Source organism: Lichenostomus cassidix, chromosome 2 (genome assembly GCF_008360975.1).
Source record: "Lichenostomus cassidix isolate B80296 chromosome 2, HeHo_3.0, whole genome shotgun sequence".
NCBI classification, from domain to species: Eukaryota; Metazoa; Chordata; class Aves; order Passeriformes; family Meliphagidae; genus Lichenostomus; species Lichenostomus cassidix.
In genome coordinates this window covers 119,114,425-119,121,348 of record NC_139482.1, presented here as the reverse complement: position 1 = coordinate 119,121,348, position 6,924 = coordinate 119,114,425, and positions in this window count along the sequence as shown.

The window sequence follows — 6,924 nt, the reverse complement described above, 5'->3', positions numbered from 1 at the left end:
TGAATTGGAAGGAATCCAGGAGGATCATCAAGTCCAGCTCCTGACCCTGCACAGGACCATCCCCAAGAGTCACATCATGTGCCTGAGAGCATTGTCCAAACACTTCTTGAAGTCTGTCAGGCTTGGTGCTGTGACCACTTCTCTGAGGAGTCTGCTCCAGTGCCCAAACACGCTCTGGATGAAGAACCTTTTCCTAATATCCAGCCTAAACCTCTCCTAGCACAGCATCAGGCCATGTCCTTGGGACCTGCCACTGGTCACCACAGAGAAGTGATTGCTGGTCCCAGTATGAACCCGTGAGGGACACCACTTGTCACTGATGCCCGTTGTGACACTCAGCCATTCATTGCCACCCTCTGGATGTAACCATCCAAACACTTTCTTATCCATCTAACAGTCCACTCATCAAATCCAGCTCTTTCCAATTTTTGCAGGATGTTGTGGGTTTACAGAAATCCAGTTAAATGCAATCTGTAAGCCTTTGCTTGTCCACTGATGTAGTCCCTCCATTGTAGAAAGCCACTAGGTTGGTCAGGCAGGACTTACGCTTGGCAAAACCGTGCTGCCTTTCTTAAGTGACCTCCCAGTTCTTCAAGAGTCTTAACATCATTTCTGGGAGGATTGGTTCTGTGATCTTCCCAGGCACAGAAGTAATGCTGACAGATCAGTAGTTCCCAGGGTCCTCCTTTCTACCCTTTTATAAGAAGAGTATAATTCCCTTTTTTCAGCCACCTGGGACTTCACCTGACTGCCATGACATTTCAAATATCATGGAGAGCAGCTTGGTAACTACATCAGCCAATTCCCTTAGGACTATGAGATGCAGCTGATCATGTTATATACACTTAAGTACAAACAGGTTCCTCAGGTGGTCGTGAACTTGATCTTCTCTTACAGTGGGAGGTATTTTACTCCCCCACGGTCCTCATCCTGCTGTCCACCCCCTCGAGGGGTGTGGGAAGAGATGTTGACATTGAAGACTGCAGCAAAAAAATTGTTGACCACTTCAGCCTTCTCCTCATCTCTTGTTAGCAGTTTTCCAGCATTGTTTTTCAGGCCAGAACACCTTATTTGACCTTCCTTTTCTGGTTAACTTACCTGTAGATGTCCTTCTTTTTATTCTTTACATCCCTTGCCCAGTGCAGTTCCAGCTTCACCTTGGCTGTCCTCACCCCATCCCTACACAACCATACTTCATCTCTACACCCTTCCCAGGTTACCTGTCCTTGTTTCCATACCTGTGCATTTACTTCTTTCTCTTTAGTTTGACCAGCAATTCCCTACTCAGCCATGCTGATCTCTTGTTTTCCTTGCCCAGTTTCTTTCTCCTGGGAATTGCTAGCTCTTGTGCTCTATGGAACACTTCACTAAAGATCTATCAGCTCTGTTTCACCCACTTGTCCCAGAGGGCAATCTTCCAGGGATGCTATTGACTATCTCCTTGAAGAGATGGAAGTTTGCTTTCCTGAAGGCCTGCCATGCTATGTTTGCAGTCAGGCTGTCACAGGAACTCAGTTTGCAACAGGGATATAATTCTGATCACAGAACACACTGTCCTCCATGAGGGTCCAGAATGGAAACAACTTTATTGAAAACTGGCCCTCAGTGGATAGCAGGATGGGAGAGGAACGAAAGCATATTGCAATCAAGAATTGACCATGAAGAAACACGTGTGCAGGGGCTGGCAAGTGCTGGATCCAGGAGCACAGAGTTTTAAACAAGAATCTGACTCTCTGCACTTTCACCACACACACAGTATGTGCACATGTGTAGGTACTTTGTACACAAAGTAGGTTTAATGTGACATAGAAGTATTGGATTTACTGTGAATTCTCTAAAGTTCATCAATGCCCATGGAGTGAAAGTGTTTGGCATTTGGGAGGCAGAACTTGAAAAACAAGAACTGAGACTGGGAAGGCAAGAAGTCTGAAAGAAAAGCAAGGGCAAAACTGAGGACACACAAACCTCACGTGTCAAACCTTTCCATAAACCAAGAGGAAAAAATTCCCACTGAAAACCTGGATGGTAAGTACTCTGCTTGCGCCTGGCTACTAACTGTGTCAGTCTAAGAAATGAGATTGCTAGAAGCTTTTAGAAGGAAACACAACACCTTAATAGCACCTCCCATACTGAAGGATATATCACTACCTCAATGATTAAACACTCCTGGGGTTGACAGTGGCAGTTGACAACTCTGTTGAAACTAACCCCAATTGTCTTTATGGCATAGACATGTCTGTTCACACTGGAAATGGCTTTTCCGTTTCCTTCTCTATTTGGCAAAAAACATTTTTCTAGCATACTTTTCAAGTTTGGGATAATTAGAGCATTGATCCTGAAACCTGAGCCATCATGGGATGGATACAGAGCTGTAGTTTGTGCAGTCTTGTGGGTTTCAGGCTCCATAGTCCCATATCTGATTGTAGATTTGGGGCATTTTATTCCATGTTCACACAGGAATATTCTGATGGGGTTAATCATAGTAAATGCTAACAAATACTCGTAAGTTTTATAAAGATGGGAAGACTCCCATTTTTATCAGCTACAGCCCAGATTGTAATACTCTGCCTGATGTACAGCATGCCAGAAAAAAATGGAAGTCTGGCTTCCAGGAGATTTATTGTATCCTCTGTAGCTGCCTTTTGAACTGGGAATTACTTATAGTCCCCTCCAATAAACTGTAATTCAAGAAAGAAAGATAATCCAGTAGAGCACACAGAAATCATCTAGCTTAGAAGTGTTTTTTTCATCTCAAAGTCCATTTATTTTCCTTTACAAATTCATATAACCATGCTAAATGAATATGTAATCTATGAAAAAAAAATGCAATGCATATTCACTTATGGTTTCATTTTTTCAGAGCATGATCTTTCTATGAGTTGTTTCATTCATAAGCAAATTATTTGTCCAAGAGGAATTGTTTCAATTCACAAATCATAAATACTGTGTGATTTTGGCTCACTTTGTTTCAAAACCTGACCTCCATGTTAAAATGTTTTGATACAATCCAGTACATCAAGGGTTAGCTGATTTCTACATCTCATGTGACTAATCTGGATCAAGAAAGAAGGAAAATGGATGCAAAAGGGGCTGTGTAGGGTGCGAGGTGTGAGCTGAAAAGGGCAAGCAAGTCTGAGCACATCTATTTTGTGTTTGGTTCTGCAAAATCCAAGTTCAGAGGTGAAGGTCAAGGTCATGAAACATCCTGAGTAGTTTGTCCTTTTGGGTGGTAAATTCAACACAGAGATACAATCCTGATCACACAGATCAGATCCACAGTTAGGAATACAGAACAAAATGTCACTGTAAAAAATTAGTGAAATTATATTCTTAATTGAAAATTCTATATCCTATAAGGCAGATATTTTAAAAAACATATATATTCCCTTTTTATATGAAACAATGCTGGTACTGGAAAAGCTTCATTCAATTAAAAAGGACAAAATAGGAGTGATTCTGGGCTTACAAAATCTCATCAGTTGAATTGCTTCAGAACCAGAAGCTGAGCCAGCTTGTCACAAGACACCACATCTCTGCATCCTACTGCTCAGATTCCAAACAGGCTGTAAAATATTTCCGTTTTGGTGAGGCTCCAGCTAGCATTTCCAGGATAAAGCTTGTTATCCGTGCAGTTTTGATGCACCTGGATTTCCCTGAATTTTTCCAATAAGTAGTTGGGGATACAGCACCAATCCCAAAACATGTAGCACTCCCCAAATACAGCTCTGTGGGACTGCCTGGTATCTGGTGAGCAGCAAAACATCTGGCTGCGATGGATAGGGCTTGCTGGCAATGTTGGTGTCCTCTTGAGAAAAACCAGAGTTATTCTGACTGCCCAGCACCAGTCAACACCGCAAAGGCTTCCAATCCTCCCTGAGCTCTCCTTAGAAAAAGGGTGCTGCCCTGAAGCAAGTATTTTGCCACACCAGGGATTGTCATTAACCCTCTGGTGCCAGAAGTCACAGCTGAAGTTTAATGAACTTGCCCGAGGCTTAATCCCTTCCTTACATCCTACACCGTGCTGCACACCTGCAGTGTCCCAGCTCAAAGCCCCGATTCCCACAAGTGCAGCTGTCAGAGCAGATCCAATTTTTAAGATGAGGGCCTGAGTGAGGCTCAGGATATGGCTATGCCGTGAAACAGATTCCTGTAGTTATTTTATTTCCCCCTTCCACAGCTCTGTGTGTGCCTTTGTACCTTTGCAAATCCTCACTGAAAATGTCTCCCCGGATTGTTTAAATGTTTTTCTTCCAGCAAGTACATCCTCTGCAGCAATGAGATCTTCTTGTTGCTGATCTGGCTCTTTCTCAGTTCACTTCTAGATTTATGTGCCTTTTTCTGTGCCCTGGCTGGAAAGGTGATGCAAAGAAAATGTAGTGAAGGTATTCAAGACTTTTCCATTACCCTTGTCACCAAATTTCCTTCAAAACTCAACTCCTATTTTTTTTATTCACAAACACAATTGAGAACAGCTGATCAAAAAAGGTGAAAAGTGAAGCAAACAACTGGCCCACAAAAATCCAACAGCCTAAATGAACTTTCCACCTTTCCACAATAAAGCATTCATAAGCATGGTAGTTAGATACTCCCATTATTAATGATTCACTAGCAGTGTATTCATTAGTAATAAGCGCTAGTGTCATGTCAATAGTGCACCTAAATTGAGCTAATTACATTACCTGATGCCTCATATTTTATGTGTATAATTTATTCCCCTTGGGATAAACCTTTGGCTTTTCTCCAAAGACAGGCAAATAGGCCTGGTAGTTTCTTCTCCCATGGAACAAGAACAAAGAAAAAAAACCCTTTACATCCCATCCCAGTCAGCACCTTCAGAAAGTTCAATGGTCCAAATTTTGCAGAAACTGTGACATTTGCCACTTTTTCTCATGTAGAGGGCTGGGAATGGTCTTTCTCCCTCATGTTTGCTCAGCTTTTGCTCTGTGCTCCCACTCCTCAGCTCAAACCTCCGAGGCAGCTGCAAGTCAGTGAGAGATGAGCCACCTCAGACACATCATTTGCCACAAATACCTCTGGGAAGGAGCTAGCATTGTTCTTGATCAGTAGCACTGTGTTGCTTTAATATTCCCCTAATTGTCTGCAAGTTGGCATGCTCTTAGAAAGGTTTCCGGACACTGAAAAACAAACAAAACTTCCTGAAGTGTCATCCTGCCCTGGGTTAATCCCAAGCCATTTTCTGTCCCAAGTAAATTGAAATAGGCACCAATTCCAGAAGCAATGTCCTTCTCTAGGGAGTGTGAAGGCAATGTTCACAGTAGGGAAAATCTTCAGAAAATTTTCAAAAGATTTTTCTATTACAAATAGGGATATATGCCTTTTGGCTTATAATATTTTGGCTTAATTTCTTCACTCTTTGACCAGATATGATTGCATATGTGTTTGCATCCCTGCCTGGTGAGTGCCCACCTTTGGTAGTCTAAAGACTAAGATAGGAGAGACAGGCAGTAGAGACAGTCATACTGTATAAGTTCAGGAACCTAACTTTAGTGAATAATTTATCCCAGGCAATTACCCTGGACTTTTTCTGTAGTCAGTGGAAAAAGATACTTCCAGGTATATATTCAAATCACTTAAATTAGGTTCCAAAGGTGGCATGCCAGATGCAATCCTTTTATTTGCATTTGGGGTGGTAATTTGCTTTTAAAGCAAAATTCAGAGAGCTTAGGTACACAACCTTGTGCACAGTTTAGCATCTCTCTTTTTGCAGTGACTTGATAGATGTAAGTCTAAACACAGTACCTTTTGACTAATCCATTAAAAAATAGCTCATTGAAAATAAAATTAGGGGCTTGTATTTCTGAAAACATGTTACATCACATCCCTCAAACAGAAATGAATACTATACTCCAGAGAGGGTAGTATGACATGACTGTGAGGATTTCAGGACTAGTCATGTAGCTGGGACACTACCTGGAGTTTGTACATCTTCTCCTAGCACTGATTTTTTAAAGAGCTCCTGTGAAACCTTGTATCCACCTAGACAGAGGACTAGAGCTGCCTGACAGCTCCATTCTCCCCAGATATTTCTGCAGATCTCCTGTTATCTACATGGCAAGGTCATCTGTGATGTTAACCAGCTGTCCTGATTTATCATACACATATAGAATTTTTGCTGGTGAGATTCTCCTGGGGCTGTGAGTGGGACTTTACACTCTTCTGTATTTGCAGAAACTGTGAGAGACAAACTGCTCATCAAGGGATGAGGCTCAGACACTTGGAAATTCAAATGTGCTGAGGAATGAACCCTGAGGACTTTGACATATACTGTGTGCTACAGATGCCTCAATATCTATCAAGGGTTTAAGAAACACCCTTCTTAATAGCATGCTTTGTGGTACAAATCTCAGCTTAGAAGTAGAAAGAACATCAAAAGGGCAAATTTCCAAAAATTTGGAAATTGTCTGCTGCCTGCTGCATGTTGCTGAGGGTCATGCTCTGAACCCCAAAACCCAAAGGGTTCTGTGTTTTCTGCCGTGGAGCTGGGATTTTTCTGTCACTGTCCTCTCCTCTTGTTCTTCTCAAAGTGAAGGAAACAAAGGAAAAAATGCTTGGAGTAAGTGACTCAAAACACAGGAAAGGTTCATTCAGCAGGGACTGTACAGAAAAATCTGAAGGAAACTTTGACATAAAACAAATCCAATACCTATTCCTACTAGAGACTCATATTACAGTTGTACTGACTGACATATTATAGCTGGCAAGGACTAATGCTACTGTAAAAAAATCCATGATGTCATTTCTACTGTTCAAATACTCATGAAAATATTTTTTTGAAAAACTTCCTACTCAACTTTGAGTATAAATACAATATAACTATCTAGAAGTGAAGAAATTGCTGTTTCACTTTAATTGATGCAATAGAAAAATACCTGGGGAATAAAAGCATGTTGTTCTAGACAAATA